The sequence below is a fragment of the Amaranthus tricolor genome, chromosome 10 (assembly GCF_026212465.1).
Source record: "Amaranthus tricolor cultivar Red isolate AtriRed21 chromosome 10, ASM2621246v1, whole genome shotgun sequence".
Classification (NCBI taxonomy): domain Eukaryota; kingdom Viridiplantae; phylum Streptophyta; class Magnoliopsida; order Caryophyllales; family Amaranthaceae; genus Amaranthus; species Amaranthus tricolor.
In genome coordinates this window covers 26,808,051-26,828,105 of record NC_080056.1, presented here as the reverse complement: position 1 = coordinate 26,828,105, position 20,055 = coordinate 26,808,051, and positions in this window count along the sequence as shown.

Genomic DNA, 20,055 nt, shown 5'->3' with positions numbered 1-20,055 from the left:
TTCATGAGATTGATGAATGAAGTGTTAAGACCCTTCTTAGGCAGATTTGTAGTTGTATACCTAGATGATATCCTCATATACAGCAAAGAATTAGAACAGCACTTAGACCACTTAAAACAACTGTTTGATGTGTTGAGGAAGCAAAGGCTTTATGGTAAATTAGAGAAATGTAGCTTTCTCCTACCTGAGGTTAATTTTTTAGGGTATATAGTGGGAAGAACAGGGGTGAAAGTAGACCCAAGCAAGGTAAAGGCCATACAGGACTGGCCAGTACCTGCCTCAGTGACCCAGATCAGATCTTTCCATGGCTTAGCCTCCTTCTACAAGAGGTTCATAAAAAATTTTAGTGCTATTATGTCTCCTATCACTGAATGTACAAAGCAGGGAAAATTTATATGGACTGCAGAAGCACAGCAAGCTTTTGAAAACATCAAAGAGCTCATGTGCAAAGCTCCTGTGCTCAAGCTGCCTGATTTCACAAAACCTTTTGAGGTGGAGTGTGATGCATGTGGCACTGGTACTGGGGCTGTGCTTGTGCAAGAAGGTAGACCAGTAGCATTCTTTAGTGAAAAGCTAAACCACAGTAGGTTAAACTACTCAACCTATGACAAAGAATTCTATGCTATTGTGAGAGCTTTAGAGCATTGGTCACACTACTTAAGAATTCAACCCTTTGTCCTTTACACTGACCATGAATCTTTGAAACACATTAATGGACAGCATAAACTAAGTGGAAAGCATGCTAGACGGGTGGAATTTTTGCAGACCTTTGACTTTGCAGCTAGATACAAAACAGGAAAAACAAATGTTATAGCTGATGCTCTGAGCAGAAAGTATAATCTGATCAGCATCTTAGGATCCAGTATCTTGGGTTTTGAGATGATTAAAGACCAATATGAGCAGTGTACTGATTTCTCACACATATATAAGCAATGCACAGATGCACCACAGGGTTTATTTACTATAAAACAGGGATATTTGTTCAAAGGCAACAAGCTGTGCATACCACAGTCACCTTTGAGGTTGCTGCTTGTTAAAGAGGTGCATGAGGGTTGTTTAGGAGGGCATTTTGGCATCCAAAAGACCCTTGACATGCTAGCTAAACACTTCTACTGGCCTAGGATGCTTGGGACAGTAGGAAAGCATATTTTGAGGTGTGAAACATGCCTTAAAGCTAAGATAACCTTCCACAAAGGGGAGTATTTACCCCTACCTGTTGCTCACAAACCATGGGAACATGTGAGCATGGATTTTATGATGGCTTTACCTAGAACTAGGAGGAATAAAGACTCTATCATGGTAGTTGTGGATAGGTTCTCAAAAATGGCTCATTTTATAGCATGTTCTAAAGTAAATGATGCACAACACATAGCATATCTCTATTTTTCTGAAGTAGTAAGGCTGCATGGAGTTCCTAAGACCATTGTCTCAGATAGGGATGGCAAGTTCCTTAGTTATTTTTGGAAAACATTATGGAAAGCCTTAGGGACAAAGTTGCTTTTTAGCACTGCATATCACCCACAAACTGATGGGCAAACAGAGGTCACTAACAGGACTTTGGGCACCCTTCTTAGGGCCTTAGTCAGTAAGCACCTCAAGGACTGGGATTTGAAGCTTTGCCATGCTGAATTTGCTTACAATCACAGTCCAAGTCATGCTACTAAACATTCACCCTTTGAATGTGTATATGGAGTTAACCCTTTGTTACCTATGTCTATGATTAATTTGCCTTGTTTGAAAACAATGAATACAGATGCAGCAGCACAGATTACAAACATGGAAGCATTGCATAAGCAAATACAGGAGAACATCACAGAAGCCAACAGAAAGTACAAAGAGCAAGCTGATAAACATCAAAGGACAAAGCAGCCTATAAAGGAAGGAGATCTTGTATGGGTACACCTAAGAAAAGAGAGGTTTCCTCACTTAAGAAAGAGTAAACTCATGCCAAGAGCCCAAGGACCATTCAAAGTTCTGCAGCAATATGGACCTAATGCTTTCAAGATCCAACTACCAGAGGACTACAACATCTCTCCTACTTTCAACATTGGAGATCTTACCCTGTATGAGCCAGCTGAAGAATTGGGGTCAATTCTTTTCCAAGAGGGAGGAATTGAAACAAATGTTTCAAGGGATAAAGGCCTTACAAACACCACACAAGAGCAGGACAGTGTTTCTGACAAAACACTTGCACCAAATGCTCATGAGAGGCTGGAGTCCACCATCAACACCTCCTAAGGCTTCAAAACAGACCCAAGATCATTGGTGGATGATAAGGAAAGCAATGGAGCATCAAAAGAAAGCAAGAGGAGCAGAACCAGTCAGACAGACAGCAGATTCAGCAACAGTGGACTGTCTGCCAAACACCCGACCTTGCTGCACTTCCTGAGCTCAGATACGAGGGTGTTAGATCATAACAAGACTTGGAATGGAATCTCTATACATGGGCCAAGCCAACAAGGGCCTAGGACCATGCTGGTAATTCTCCAGGAACCCTGGAACCCAGGCTGAAGGTGGGCTGGTCACCAGTTCTGAAGCAGAAGCCTTCTGATGATTCTGTTTTCTGTTTTAAGTCTATTTTAGCACGTGTTCTATTTTTTTTATGACGTGTACTTTACTAGCCGTTATTAGTAGTTGGAACCTCTATATATAGGAGGTCTCTCAGTTGTAATAAGGACATCATACATTACATACATTCAGTTTTCAATACAAAGAAGTATTTTTTCAGAAAAAAAGTGTTTTTCTGTTTTGGGTAAAATTGTGGAGCAATTTTGTTCTTCCCTGAGCGTTTTCAAAGTTGTGGAACAACCTGAAAACTTTAAGGGTTGCATACAAATCTGGAAGGTTTGTGTGTTATTGAATATAAAGGATTTATATTCAAATATCCGTTCGTTCATACATTCATCAGAAAACCAAGAAACAGATTCTTGGTTCTGATTTTGTTTGTTTAGTGAGTTTGTGGCATCATTTTCTTATCTCTGAGAGTATTACTGCGCCATCCAATTGGAGAACCGGAATCTTTGCAATACTAAGGCCTTAACCAGCCTTAGATTCGCATCACTAGCAGGGAATAATTTCAACAAACCTCATAAGTATAACCCACCTAAGAACCAAAGGACCAGTTCACCTAAGAATCAAAGACCTAGCTCACCCCTGAACCAGAGGAAAACAGAACAGCCTGCTGTTGGGTCAAGCAAGGCCATTGTGCCTATGAGTAAGATAGTTTGTTTTAAATGCCATGGTCATGGACATTACAAGAATGAATGTCCTAATGCTAGGGTGTTTACTGCCCAAGAATGGAGGGATATAAAGGCTGATACTAGGGAGAAAGTCATGTTAGTGATCAGGAATGGTAGACTAGAGGAGGATCACCCCCACAGTCTTGAAAACGAGCCAGATGGGACTTATATACAAGATGACTTTGGGAACATGGTGAGGTATGAACATAGTACTGAGGAGGATTCAGAAGAAGAAAGGGAGAGAGTCTTACCTGAAGAAGAGCATTATAACATGATTGTTAGGAGGAGCTTACATTCTACTTGTGAAGAGCAAATAAGTAACCAAAGGGAGAACATATTCCAGACCAAGTGTAGAATAGGGGATAAAGTATGTGACTTGATTATTGATGGAGGAAGTGAGACTAATTGTGTCAGTGTAGGGTTAGTTTCAGACCTGAAGTTAAGAACCAAGCCACATCCACACCCATATAAACTCAAATGGTTAGACAACAACTCAAGTGGTTCTGTGAATAGGCAATGAATGATTGGGTTTACTATAGGTTCTTTCAAGGATCAAGTGTTATGTGATGTGCTAGACATGAGTGCATGCCATGTGCTTTTGGGAAGGCCTTGGCAATATGACAGAAAAAGCATACACAATGGTTTCACTAACATTTACACAGTAAAACATGAAGGGAAGATCAAAGACCTTATTCCTTTACCCCCTCACAAGGCTATACCCCCTCCAACCAAGAAACAAGTTCATTTGATTAGTAGGAAGGTGTGTGTGAAAGAGATCAAGAATAAAAGTCAAGTGTACATTCTGTTCACCAAAGAAGTAGAGAAAACAGAGGAAATACCATCAAAGGTCAGACCCCTGCTTCAGCAGTTTGCTGATGTGTTTCCTAATGATTTGCCTAAGGGTTTACCCCCTATTAGAGGGATAGAGCATCAAATAGACCTTATACCAGGAGCCCCTCTACCTAACAAACCAGCCTATAGAGCCAATCCCACTGAAACCAAGGAGCTACAAAGGCAAGTTGAGGAGTTGTTGCAGAGAGGCTATGTAAGGGAGAGCCTCAGCCCCTGTGCAGTGCCCACCCTCTTGGTTCCAAAAAAGGATGGAACTTGGAGAATGTGTATTGACAGTAGGAGTGTTAACAACATTACCATCAAGTATAGGTTCCCAATACCTAGAATTGATGACATGCTCGATGAGCTAGCAGGAGCTCAATGGTTTAGCAAGGTTGATTTGAGGAGTGGTTACCATCAGATCAGAATGAAACAAGGAGATGAATGGAAAACTGCCTTCAAAACCAAATATGGTCTGTATGAATGGTTGGTTATGCCTTTTGGTCTTACAGGAGCACCAAGTACCTTTATGAGATTGATGAATGAGGTGCTAAGACCATTCTTAGGTAAATTCATAGTTGTGTATTTAGATGATATCTTGGTTTACAGTAAACAGCTTGAGGAACACTTGGATCATTTGCAAAAGTTATTTGAAACCTTGAGGAAACAAAAACTGTATGGGAAGCTTGAGAAATGTAGCTTTTTGATGCAGGAAGTAGGATTCTTAGGGTTTATCATAGGGAAGGAAGGAGTTAAAATGGATCCCTCTAAAGTTGAGGCTGTTAAAAATTGGCCTACACCCACCACAATCACTCAAGTAAGGTCTTTCCATGGGCTTGCATCCTTTTATAGGAGATTTGTGAAAAACTTTAGTGCTATAATGGCCCCTATTACTGAATGTACTAAGAAGGGAACCTTCACTTGGACCATAGAAGCACAAAAAGCCTTTGATCTCATTAAGGACATAATGTGTAGAGCCCCTGTTCTGAAGTTACCTGATTTTTCAAAACCATTTGAGGTAGAATGTGATGCTTGTGGCACTGGAATAGGAGCAGTCCTAATCCAAGAAGGTAGACCAGTTGCATTCTTTAGTGAAAAACTAAATAAATCCAGGCTTAATTACTCCACCTATGATAAAGAATTTTATGCTATGATAAGAGCTTTGGAGAATTGGTCTCATTATCTGAAAATGCAACCCTTTATACTATACACTGATCATGAGTCTTTGAAAAATATCCATGGGCAAAACAAACTTAACCCAAGACATGCTAGATGGGTTGAATTCCTACAAACCTTTAATTTTTCAGCAAAATATAAAACAGGAAAGACCAATGTGATTGCTGATGCATTAAGTAGGAAATACAACTTACTGTCTGTGCTAAATGCTAAAGTGATTGGGTTTGAGATGATTAAGGAACAATATGCTAATGATTCTGATTTTTGTGACTTGTATTCAGCATGTTTAAAAGAACCCCAAGGTGTTTTTCACTTACAGCAGGGTTTTCTGTTTAAAAACAATAGGCTATGCATACCCAAGACCTCCTTGAGACTGTTGTTAGTAAAGGAAGTGCATGAAGGGAGTTTGAGTGGTCACTTTGGCATACAAAAGACCCTAGATATGTTAAGTGAACATTTCTACTGGCCCAAAATGTTAGGCACAGTAGGCAAATACATTTTGAAATGTGAAGCATGCATCAAAGCTAAAATCACCTTTCACAAAGGGGAGTATTTACCCTTACCTGTGGCTGATAAGCCTTGGGAGCATGTGAGTGTTGATTTTGTCATGGCCTTGCCTAAAACTCAAAGGCAGAAGGATTCTATCATGGTAGTGGTTGATAGATTCTCAAAGATGGCACACTTTATTGCTTGCACAAAAACTGATGATGCACAGCATATAGCTAGATTATATTTTTCTGAAATTGTAAGATTGCATGGGGTTCCCAAGTCCATTGTTTCAGATAGGGATGGAAAGTTCCTTAGCCACTTTTGGAAAACTTTATGGAAGTTGTTAGGGACCAATTTGTTGTTTAGTACAAGCCATCATCCTCAAACTGATGGTCAAACTGAGGTAACAAATAAGACCTTAGGATCCATTTTGAGGACCATTGTAGGCAAGCATCTTAGGGACTGGGACCTTAAGCTAAGCCAAGCTGAATTTGCTTACAATAGGAGCCCTAATTGGGCTACAAAGCATTCACCTTTTCAATGTGTGTATGGGGAAAACCCCTTATTGCCAATAGACCTAATGCATGTCAATATTGATGACAGGAAACAGAAGGATGCTGTGGAACAAGCAGCTGAACTGATAAAATTGCACAAAGAGGTCAAGGAAAACATATGCAGAGTTAATGAGAAGTACAAGCTCAAAGCTGATGGGAAGCACAAGCAAAGGGAAGCACTGAAGGTGGGAGATTTGGTTTGGGTGCATTTAAGAAAAGAGAGATTTCCACAATTGAGGAAAAACAAGCTCATGCCTAGGGCAACTGGACCCTTCCCTATCATAGCCAAGTATGGGTATAATGCATACCAAGTGGAGCTGCCTGAAAATTACAACATCTCCAACACATTTAATATTGGAGACTTGCTACTGTACAAGGAAGACCAAGAATTGGGGTCAATTCTTTCCAAAGAAGGAGGAGTTGAACCATATGTGGACCATGGTTCAAGTCCAAGACATGACCCTGACTCAAGAGAGGACTCATTAGCAAAGGAAGAGTCCTTGGTCGATCCCTCGAGCAAACTACAGAGCCATCCAAGCACAGCCCCTCATCAACACAAGGCTTCTACTGATCTTGCATTCGAAGCATCGAGTAGAATATAGAGGCATTCGAGCAAGGACTTGCAAAGGCTCTAGAACATCACTGATCTTTCGCTCCAGAACAGCACTGATCCTTCACTCGAGCCCTCGAGCAAACCCCAAGCTCAGTCGAGCAAAGGACATCAAAATCAGGAAATGGCTTCTGACCAGCTGACTAGCGAACAAGCGACCTTACTGGCTTGTTTCCGATCAAACCATGGGCTTCCACTACATGAACCAGGTCAAAATGGCATCTTCATGCATGGACCTAGCCACAATGGGCCTAGGACCCTCCTAACACTAATCATAGAGGGCGGAGGAACGAGTGCAAGGTGCCCCAGTCACCAGTCAGAACATGTATTCTATACTTAGCCAATTTTTTTCTTGTTTTCTGTTTTAAAATAAGCATGTACTTGGCACGTGTGAAGCTAGCCGTTGTAATCATAGAAACCTATATATAGGTGCACCATGTTTGATATGGTGCAGGTCTTAAACAGAACCAAATATGCTTGGTTCAAATTTGAATGAACATGCTTAAGGTCAATCCCGTGATTGAGCAACCAATTATATCAGAATGTGTGCATTCTGAAGTGAACAAGCAGGAATTCAAAACGTTAATCAATGAATTGTTCAATTCATCATCAACTCAGCATATGAGCACAAGCTGCTGTCCTTGAAGATATGTATGAAGATGTAAACCATCATTAGCATGAAGATGTAAACCATCATGAACATCCTAGAGCAACTAGCATATCTGATAGAAATGGCCAAGAACAGAAGACAGCAGCAACAGAAGAACAGAACAGCAACAGAAGATCAGCTTCAGAACAGCACAGCAACACAACTAGCGACCAGGCTACCTTGCACGACACTTGGAGACCGAACCTATGCATCCAGGACCTGGGATAAAGTGATAATGGAATCTTGGAACTAGGATCTAGCCATCAAGGGCCTAGGACCATGCTAACAATCCACCACTAACTCTAGAAGCTTTGCTGAAGGTGGGCTGCTCGTCAGTTTTCAAATCAGAATTTGTTTCAAGTTTTTGTTCATTCTGTTTTCTGTTTTAAGTGCCATGTATTAGCACGTGCGTTTTTAAATAAGGCTTGTGACTTTTTTAGCCGTGATGCTTGTTGAGAACTCTATATAAGGAGAGTCTCACTTGTGTAATTCATAACTCATATTCAATAGTTCAGTTTCATTTCTTAAAATCAGTTTGCAAGCATTGAAATTTCTCTCTTCCTTTTCCTTGTGTGTTTGAGTGTTCGTTAATTCATCCGGCCAAAACAAAGAGAGTGTGGAACACTCCTGAACTTTAGATTGTGGAACAATCTATAGTGTAACCCTTTGGTCGTGAGTGGAACTCAGGGAGAGGGCAAGGGAAGTATCCAATAATGGTGAGTGAAGCCTAAGAAAGGACCCCTTGTGGCTGACCGGGAAATCAAGAATTGTTTTCTTGGGTGCATTGTGGTGTGTTTGTGCGTGTTTCCGCGAAGGTATTGTCATCCTTAAGGATTAAGGGTGATTGAGTGCAGATTGGTGAGTCCGGAGGGCCCAATCTTGGTGCAATAGGTGCCTAGTTTCTCTGTATTCGACAATCAATTGAGTATCAATCTATTTCATTCAGTTTTTAGTATTCTTCATTCAGTTTTTGCAAAGTGTATGATTTCTTCTTCCTCCTTGCGTGAACATCTTCATCTTCAATCGGTCACAACACAAACGAAGTGTGGAACGCTTCTGAAACCAGGATTGAGGATCAATCTGGCATGTAACCTTTCCACAAGGACGAGTGAAGTCTAGAGAAGGGTCGTGTATCAATCCCAAAGGTGAGTGAAGCCGGAGAAGGGTGGTAACGAGGCTGACCTGAGAATCAAGAAGTGAGTTCTTGGGCGTATATTGGTGAGTTTTGTGAGTAGCTTTCGCGTTGAATAATCCACTCTAAGGATTAGAGTGATTGAGTGCAAGATTGTGAGTCCGGAGGACACAATCTTGGTGCACATTCTTCATCGTTCATTCATCAATTATCATTGATCCTTATTCATTCTACATCGTTCATTGTTCATAGATCATTGATCATTGATCCTTTTTCATTGTTCATCGTTCATTCTTCATTGATCTTTCATCCTTGTTCATTCTTCATCGTTCATTCATCATTGATTATTGATCCTTGTTCATTATTCATTGATCATGCATCCTTGTTTATTCTTCATCGTTCATTCTTCATTGATCATTGATCCTTGTTCATTCTTCGTCGTTCATTCTTCTTTGATCATTGATCCTTTTTCATTGTTCATCTTTCATTCTTCATTGATCATTCATCCTTGTTTATTCTTCATCGTTCATTCTTCATTGATCATTGATCCTTGTTCATTCTTCATCGTTCGTTCTTCATTGATCATTGATCCTTGTTCATTCTTCATTGTTCATTCTTCACTGATCATTGATCCTTGTTCATTCTTCATCGTTCAATGTTCATTATTCATTGATCCTTGTTCATTCAGCATCGTTCATTCATCATCGATCATTGATCCTTGTTCATTCTTCATCGTTCATTCTTCATTGATCATTGATCCTTTTTCATTGTTCATCGTTCCTTCTTCATTGATGATTGATCCTTGTTCATTCTTTATCGCTCATTCATCATTGATCATTGATCCTTGTTCATTCTTCATCGTTCATTCTTCATTGATCATTGATCAGTGTTCATTCTTGATCGTTCATTCATCATTGATCAAATATGCTTGTTGATTCTTCATTGTTCATTGTTCATTGATCATTGATAATTGTTCATTCTTCATCGTTCATTCATCATTGATCATTGATCCTTATTCATTCTTCATCGTTCATTCTTCATTGATCATTGATCCTTGTTCTTTCTTCATCTTTCGTTCTTCATTGATCATTGATCCTTGTTCATTCTTCATTGATCATTGATCCTTTTTCATTCTTCATCGTTCGTTCTTCATTGATCATTGATCCTTGTTCATTCTTCATCGTTCATTCTTTATTGATCATTGATCCTCATTCATTCCTCATTGATCATTGATCCTTGTTCATTCTTCGTCGTTTATTCATCATTGATCATTGATCCTTGTTCATTCTTCATCGTTCATTCTTCATTGATCATTGATCCTTTTTCATTGTTCATCGCTCGTTCTTCATTGATGATTGATCCTAGTTCATTCTTCATCACTCATTCATCATTGATCATTGATCCTTGTTCATTCTTCATCGTTCATTCTGCACCAAATATGGGGATGATTGACTCAAGAACCCGTTTAATGCCTTCAAGAATGATGCCAAGAACAATCTTGACACGAAGAACACACACAGGAACCTTCTGTTTTGTATGAAAACAGAATGTGACAAGAACAATTCCTTGGAATGGTTCTATGTCGTGGATAGAGACAATTGATCTTCACTCAATCACTGGCCTCTTCCTCACATTCAAGTTAAGATTCACTCTCTTAACTTTCGTGGAAAACAACTGAATACCCTCTTTGCTTCACTCACAAAGAACACACTCAGGGATGTAATTGCACACAATTACTTGAATGAACTTTCATTAACAAATCTCTACTTCTCTATGATACAATGAGGGAGTCCCTTTATATAGGACTCTAACGGCTAGTTTGGGGTGTCTAACAAACATAACTAACCCCGTGCCTAATTATTTATGCGCGTGTAATACAAAGACTAAAAAACAGAAACAACAAAATAGGCTAAGTTTTGAGTCAGCTGTTCCTCCTAGTTTTGCTGACTGGGCTTCCTTGTGTCGACTCATCCGGGTTCTATGAGTGTTGCTAGGGAGGTCCCATGCCTTTGATGGCTAGTACCATCTGCACTCATGACATCCATGTCTTTGTTTAGCCCTAGATGTCCATAGCCATTCGCCAAACACGTGACCAAGGTGGTCGGGTCATCAGCCTCCTGTTCTGAAGGATTGCTCGAGTGAGTTGCTGATTTGCTCGAGTGTTCTGTTATTCTGCTCGACTGGTCGATTGTACGATCATTGAGCATCAGTTTGAGTGGAAAGTTGCTCGAGTAGGATTCCTTCTTGCCCGATAGCTCGAATACAAGATTAGTGAGCCTCTGTTTGCATAGAAGGTTGCTTGACTGGTCGAGAACATGGCTCGGATGCTCGAGCGAAAGACCAGCATGTTCTTGTTTGTCCTTTTCTTGATCAAGACCATCTTCATTTCCCTGGATTGGATATCCCACATGGCTTATACTTGAACCATGGTCCGAATATGGTTCAATCCCTCCTTCTTGGAAAAGAATTGCCCTCAATTCTTGATCTTCATTGTTCCATGTCATCACAGCCTTTGTTGTGGTACTGCTTTGTTCCCTTCCTTTTATACCATGTATTCCCAGCTCTTTTCGTGGTTGCATCAGTCTGACATCCTCTTGTTTATTATCTACATGGTACCTGCACAAAATATGAGTATCAATAATGATGTTTCCTAAGAAATAAAAGCCATTTACATCAGAGTATGCAGATGGACTTTTTTGATGCAGATTGTTTAATTCAATATCAGTAACAATCGTAGGCTTAATCAATTCTCCTCCTACTGTTTCATCCTTTATTGTTTTTAATGTTTTAGTATGCTGTTGGGTTGATTTATCACTATTTTCCTTCATAGTCAGATGCACAGCTTTCCTTTCACTTCCTTTGCAGTAGCCTCTCTTAGTCAGAACACAAGCTGCTTTGTTCTGTTTTGTAGGAGCAGCAAGAGTCTTATATGGGGGTAGGGGTATGAGGTCTTTTAATTTCCCTTCATGTTGTATGGTGTAGATGTTAGTAAACCCATTGTGTAGGGAGTGTTTAGCGTACTGCCAGGGTCTTCCCAACAGTATGTGACAAACGTGCATGTCCATTACATCACACAACATCTCATCAATGTAGGAGCCTATAGAGAATTTAACTAAGCACTGCTTCTTCACATGACCCTCAGCCTTATTGTCTAACCATCGTAGCTTGTATGGGTTAGGATGGGCACTGGTGTTTAATTTCAGGTCCTGCACTAGTTGATTGCTCACACAGTTAACCTCGCTTCCTCCATCAATTATAAGGTTGCATACGTGGTTCTGCACTCTGCACTTGGTCTGAAACACACTCTCCCTTTGATCAACTTGTTTTCCCCTTGGTGTAGCATGGAAGTTTCTTCGTATGAGCAAGTGATAGCTAACTTCCTCAGGGTATATTTGTTCAGTCATCTCTCCCTCTGACTCACTGCTCTCAGTATCGCCTGGCTTAGTTCTTTGAAGTGTGCCCAAGTTGGTCAGTATATATGAACCTTCTGTATCATCTGCAGGTGTAGGTGGTAGGATAACCTTCTCCTCCCCATCCTTGGCTACTAGCATAGCCCTAGGTCCTCTCTCCCTGCTGTGTATCTCAGTCCACTCAATATTGGTGAAGGCTCGTGCATTAGGACACTCATTTCTGTAGTGTCCATGGCCATGACATTTGAAACACATGACATCCTTCATAGGTACATTATCCTTGGTTCTGTTGGATGCTGCTGTGTGTGGGTTTCTGTTGTGTAACCCAATACTTGGTCCCTCCCTTGTTGCACTACCTACTGTGTTGAGTTTTGGGGGTGTAGGTGCAGAAGGTTGTGCACTAGTGGTCCTTTTCCTTGAGTATTTTTCATATGTGAGGGCACTATCACAGGCTGTGTCGAGAGTCAAGTGCTGCATCACCTCCAGCTTCTCCCTCAAATCCTCTCTCAAGCCTCCTATGAACTTGCCTACCTTCATCTCCTCTGGTTCATTAACATCACAAAGAACCGATAGCTTCTCCCACTCCTGTATGTAGTCAGCTACTGACCTATTCCCTTGTCTGAGAGTGCTCCATTGCACGAAGAGGTGTTGCCTATATGATGAGGGTACATACTTCTTCCTGAGATGTTTCTTAAGCTTGGCCCAAGTGTTAATTCGATCCCTGTTCTCCCTCCTTCTTTGTTTCTGAATTCCATCAAGCCATATGGCAGCTAGCTTGGTTAGCTTGATTTTGGCCAGCTTGTATTGCTGTTCTTCAGGAGTATCCTTGAATTCAAAGTACCTCTCCAGCCCAGCCTCCCATTCCAAGTAATCCTCAGGGTTGTATGTTGTTCCCCCAATATCAGAAACATCTAATCTAAGGTTTCTATCCTCAGTGTTCCTTTCGTGATTGTGCATGGGCATTCCCCTCTCTTGTTGATTCATCACTATCCTAGTCACTGCATGAGTGAGTTGTTGAATGGCGAGAGCCATTTCAGCAAACTTCTCATCTGTGTTCATGATGCACTCAAACCACAATGCAAAGAAATCTCAGGAACAAACAAACGCACAAATGTGAAACCCTAATTTTTCAGAACGATCTTCTTGAATCTAATTGTGATGATCAATTTTGAAAGAAAACGTAATATTCAATGATTCTTAAACAAATTTAACCCAATTCCTATCAGATATCACATTCACAACAATCAAACGTTGAATTTCAAGAATCAGAAATCGCATATGCCAATGTTCTCAGCGAAGACTCAATGTTCGAACAATTAAAATGCGATTGTTATCAAATTTCAACAAGCTAGTATTCATTCAGAACATTCAAGAATTGAATTTAAATGAATCAGTGAACAAAATTTGATATGTATAATGACTCAGAACAGATTTTTCAGAAATCAAGTTGATGCACATTCAATCAAACGATAATCAGATTTCCAGAAATTTACATTCCTCAATCAAATTCGTATAATAGTCAAGTATACTCTGTAATCCTTGATTACAATGAATGATTAACAAAGAAAAATTGAATTTAAGAGACTTTGAGATTGAATTCGTACCTGTATTCGTGAAATTAAACAAAAATGCACAATACCTGATCCTCCCAATTGTTCTTACCAGACGTGTATGTTGATCTGATTAATTGGCCTTTACTTATCTCCTTTTGATCGTGTCCCTTCTCAGAACACAGCTCTGATACCAATTGCACCAAATATGGGGATGATTGACTCAAGAACCCGTTTAATGCCTTCAAGAATGATGCCAAGAACAATCTTGACACGAAGAACACACACAGGAACCTTCTGTTTTGTATGAAAACAGAATGTGACAAGAACAATTCCTTGGAATGGTTCTATGTCGTGGATAGAGACAATTGATCTTCACTCAATCACTGGCCTCTTCCTCACATTCAAGTTAAGATTCACTCTCTTAACTTTCGTAGAAAACAACTGAATACCCTCTTTGCTTCACTCACAAAGAACACACTCAGGGATGTAATTGCACACAATTACTTGAATGAACTTTCATTAACAAATCTCTACTTCTCTATGATACAATGAGGGAGTCCCTTTATATAGGACTCTAACGGCTAGTTTGGGGTGTCTAACAAACATAACTAACCCCGTGCCTAATTATTTATGCGCGTGTAATACAAAGACTAAAAAACAGAAACAACAAAATAGGCTAAGTGTTGAGTCAGCTGTTCCTCCTAGTTTTGCTGACTGGGCTTCCTTGTGTCGACTCATCCGGGTTCTATGAGTGTTGCTAGGGAGGTCCCATGCCTTTGATGGCTAGACCCATCTGCACTCATGACATCCATGTCTTGGTTTAGCCCTAGATGTCCATAGCCATTCGCCAAACACGTGACCAAGGTGGTCGGGTCATCAGCCTCCTGTTCTGAAGGATTGCTCGAGTGAGTTGCTGATTTGCTCGAGTGTTCTGTTATTCTGCTCGACTGGTCGAGTGTACGATCATTGAGCATCAGTTTGAGTGGAAAGTTGCTCGAGTAGGATTCCTTCTTGCCCGATAGCTCGAATACAAGATTAGTGAGCCTCTGTTTGCATAGAAGGTTGCTTGACTGGTCGAGAACATGGCTCGGATGCTCGAGCGAAAGACCAGCATGTTCTTGTTTGTCCTTTTCTTGATCAAGACCATCTTCATTTCCCTGGATTGGATATCCCACATGGCTTATACTTGAACCATGGTCCGAATATGGTTCACATTCTTCATTGGTCATTGACCATTGTTCATTCTTCATCGTTCATTCATCAAAGATCATTGATCCTTGTTCATTCTTCATCGTTCATTCTTCATTGATCATTGATCCTTGTTCATTCTTCATCGTTCGTTCTTCATTGATCATTGATCCTTTTTCATTCTTCATCGTTCATTCTTCATTGATCATTGATCCTTGTTCATTCTTCATCGTTCGCTCTTCATTGGTCATTGATCCTTGTTTATTCTTCATCGTTCATTCTTCACTGATCATTCATCCTTGTTCATTCTTCATTGTTCATTCTTCATTGTTCATTCTTTATTGATCAATCTTCCTTGTTCATTCTTCATCGTTCACTCATCATTGATCATTGATCCTTATTCATTCTTCATTGTTCATTCTTCATTGATCATTGATCCTTGTTCATTCTTCATCGTTCATTCTTCATTGATCATTGATTCTTGTTCATTCTTCATCGTACGTTCTTCATTGATCATTGATCCTTGTTCAATCTTCATTGTTCATTCTTCATTGATCAATCATCCTTTTTCATTCCTCATCGTTCACTCATCATTGATCCTTGATCCTTATTCATTCTTCATCGTTCATTCTTCATTTATCATTGATCCTTGTTCATTCTTAATCTTTCACTCATCATTGATCATTGATCCTTGTTTTCTCATCATCGTTCCTTATTCATTTATCATTGATCCTTGTTCATTCTTCTTCGTTCATTCTTCACTGATCATTGATCCTTGTCCATTCTTCATCGTTCAATGTTCATTAGTCATTGATCCTTGTTCAATCTTCATCGCTCATTCATCATTGATCATTGATCCTTGTTCATTCTTCATCGTTCATGCTTCTTTTATCATTGATCCTTTTTTCATTGTTCATCGTTCATTCTTCATTGATCATTCATCCTTATTCATTCTTCATTGTTCATTCATCATTGATCATTGATCCGTGTTCATTATTCATTGATCATGCATCATTGTTTATTCTTCATCGTTCATTCTTCATTGATCATTGATCCTTGTTCATTCTTCATCGTTCATTCTTCATTGATCCTTTTTCATTGTTCATTGTTCGTTCTTCATTGATCATTGATCCTTGTTCATTCTTCATCGCTTATTCATCATTGATCATTGATCCTTGTTCAATCTTCATCGTTTATTCTTCATAGATCATTGATCCTTGCTCATTCTTCATCGTTCATTCATCAATTATCATTGATCCTTATTCATTCTTCATCGTTCATTGTTCATAGATCATTGATCATTAATCCTTTTTCATTGTTCATCGTTCATTCTTCATTGATCATTCATCCTTGTTCATTCTTCATCGTTCATTCATCATTGATCATTGATCCTTGTTCATTATTCATTGATCATGCATCCTTGTTTATTCTTCATCGTTCATTCTTCATTGATCATTGATCCTTGTTCATTCTTCGTCGTTCATTCTTCTTTGATCATTGATCCTTTTTCATTGTTCATCGTTCATTCTTCATTGATCATTCATCCTTGTTTATTCTTCATCGTTCATTCTTCATTGATCATCGATCCTTGTTCATTCTTCATCGTTCGTTCTTCATTGATCATTGATCCTTGTTCATTCTTCATCGTTCATTCTTCACTGATCATTGATCCTTGTTCATTCTTCATCGTTCAATGTTCATTATTCATTGATCCTTGTTCATTCAGCATCGTTCATTCATCATCGATCATTGATCCTTGTTCATTCTTCATCGTTCATTCTTCATTGATCATTGATCCTTTTTCATTGTTCATCGTTCCTTCTTCATTGATGATTGATCCTTGTTCATTCTTTATCGCTCATTCATCATTGATCATTGATCCTTGTTCATTCTTCATCGTTCATTCTTCATTGATCATTGATCAGTGTTCATTCTTGATCGTTCATTCATCATTGATCAAGGATGCTTGTTGATTCTTCATTGTTCATTGTTCATTGATCATTGATAATTGTTCATTCTTCATCGTTCATTCTTCATTGATCATTGATCCTTATTCATTCTTCATCGTTCATTCTTCATTGATCATTGATCCTTGTTCTTTCTTCATCTTTCATTCTTCATTGATCATGGATCCTTGTTCATTCTTCATCGTTCATTCTTCATTGATCATTGATCCTTGTTCATTCTTCATCGTTCGTTCTTCATTGATCATTGATCCTTGTTCATTCTTTATCGCTCATTCATCTTTGATCATTGATCCTTGTTCATTCTTCATCGTTCATTCTTCATTGATCATTGATCAGTGTTCATTCTTGATCGTTCATTCATCATTGATCAAGGATGCTTGTTGATTCTTCATTGTTCATTGTTCATTGATCATTGATAATTGTTCATTCTTCATCGTTCATTCTTCATTGATCATTGATCCTTATTCATTCTTCATCGTTCATTCTTCATTGATCATTGATCCTTGTTCTTTCTTCATCTTTCATTCTTCATTGATCATGGATCCTTGTTCATTCTTCATCGTTCATTCTTCATTGATCATTGATCCTTGTTCATTCTTCATCGTTCGTTCTTCATTGATCATTGATCCTTGTTCATTCTTCATCGTTCATTCTTTATTGATCATTGATCCTTGTTCATTCCTCATTGATCATTGATCCTTGTTCATTCTTCATCGTTTATTCATCATTGATCATTGATCCTTGTTCATTCTTCATCGTTCATTCTTCATTGATCATTGATCCTTTTTCATTGTTCATCGCTCGTTCTTCATTGATGATTGATCCTAGTTCATTCTTCATCGCTCATTCATCATTGATCATTGATCCTTGTTCATTCTTCATCGTTCATTCTTTATTGGTCATTGATCATTGTTCATTCTTCATTGTTCATTCATCAAAGATCATTGATCCTTGTTCATTCTTCATCGTTCATTCTTCATCGTTCATTGATCCTTGTTCATTCTTTATCGTTCGTTCGTCATTGATCATTGATCCTTGTTCATTCTTCATCGTTCGCTCTTCATTTGTCATTGATCCTTGTTTATTCTTCATCGTTCATTCTTCACTGATCATTCATCCTTGTTCATTCTTCCTTGTTCATTCTTCATTGTTCATTCTTTAATGATCAATCTTCCTTGTTCATTCTTCATCGTTCACTCATCATTGATCATTGATCCTTATTCATTCTTCATTGTTCATTCTTCATTGATCATTCTTCATCGTTCATTCTTCATCGTTCATTCTTCATTGATCATTGATCCTTGTTCATTCTTGCACCAAGATTGGGTCCTCCGGACTCCCAATCTTACCTACAATCAGCCTTCACACTTGGAAGAAGATTGCTTGACAATTACTCCGACAATACACACCAATTTCACCCCAAGAAATCAATTCTTGGTTTTCAGGCCAGCCTTGGTCACCCTCTGATTTGGCTTCACTCACCAACGAGAAATGACCCCACAAACCCTCCCTCGAGTTCCACTCAGATAAGGGAAGATGACACTCTAAGTTGTTCCACAATTAGAGTGTAGAAGGTGTTCCACACCTTTTTGTTCCGGCCAAAACAACAAACACAAATGCACTTAAGGGAAGAGAGGAAGAAGATGATTGCTTAACAAGTGAATCAAAAAAATCAAATGAATTATATTATTCTGAGTTGATTTCAAACAATCATTACAAGTCTATTTATAGGTTTCTAAGGAGCTAATCATGAGAAGCAACGGCTAGTTACACGTGTCTTGCACACTGATTTTAAAACAGAACAAAACAGAAAATAGGCTAAGTCTTGGCTGGTCTGCTGCTGTTCTTCCATTGACCGAGGCACCTTCAGCTGGATTCCCAGAGCCCTGTGTCGCTTACCAGGAGGGTTCTTGGGCCTCGATGGCTAGGCCCGTGTGCCAAGATGTCATATTTGGGCTGGTCTCCCACCGGTTGTCCCTGGTCACCTCTCAAGCCAAGGTGCAAAGACGTCTGGTCGCTGGAATCTGGGTCAGCATCCGTTTTGTTGTTCTGAGGCTTCTGATGTGTTTTGGAGGCTGCATTTTGATTCTGAATCAATCCTTCCCCACTTGTCTCATAGTCTTGGTGTGTATGCTTACCAAAACTTTGAGGAGGAGCTACATCTTGGATTAAATCAGTAGGGTTATGTTGGTTATGTTGAGAGCAATGGTCAACTAGACTTGAACCAAGCTTTGACTTAAGTGTACTTGGTTCAACTCCTCCTTCTTGGGGAAGAATTGTCCTCAATTCTTGATTCTCCTTATGCAATTGCAAGTCCCCTATGTTGAATGTGTTGGTGATGTTGTACTCTGCTGGTAGCTCTACCTTGTATGCATTATCACCATACTTTGCAATGATGGGGAAGGGCCCTGCTGCTCTTGGCATCAGCTTGTTCTTCCTCAAGTGTGGAAATCTATCCTTCCTCAGGTGTATCCAGACCATATCTCCAACTTGCAGTGGCTCTCTGCCTTTGTGCTTTCCATCTGCTTTGTGTTTGTACTTGTCGTTTGCCTTGGTTATATTGTCCTGGATTTCCTTATGTAATTTCACCAACTCCTTGGCTTTCTCTATTGCATCAATCTGTTTCCTGTCATTCATACAAACATGCATTAGGTTTATAGGTAGTAGAGGGTTTTCACCATACACACACTCAAAGGGTGAGTGCTTGGTAGCATAACTAGGGCTCCTATTATATGCGAACTCTGCTTGACACAACTTAAGGTCCCATTCCCTCAGGTTTTTCTTCACTAAAGTTCTTAAAATTGTCCCTAATGTTTTATTTGTCACCTCAGTTTGTCCATCCGTTTGGGGATGGTGAGCTGTACTGAAAAGCAGTGTGGTGCCTAACAGCTTCCACAAAGTTCTCCAAAAGTGACTTAAGAACTTACTATCTCTGTCAGAGACAATGGTCTTTGGGACCCCATGCAATCTCACAACTTCAGCAAAATATAGTCTAGCTATGTGTTTAGCATCATCAACCTTTGTGCATGCTATGAAGTGTGCCATTTTAGAAAACCTGTCAACTACTACCATAATTGAATCTTTGCCTCTTTGAGTCTTAGGTAAGGCCATGACAAAGTCCATACTTAAGTGCTCCCAAGGTCTACTAGCTACAGGCAGAGGTATATACTCTCCCTTGTGGAATGTGATCTTTGCTCTTATGCATGCTTCACATTTCAGGATATATTTCCCTACTGTTCCCAGCATCTTAGGCCAAT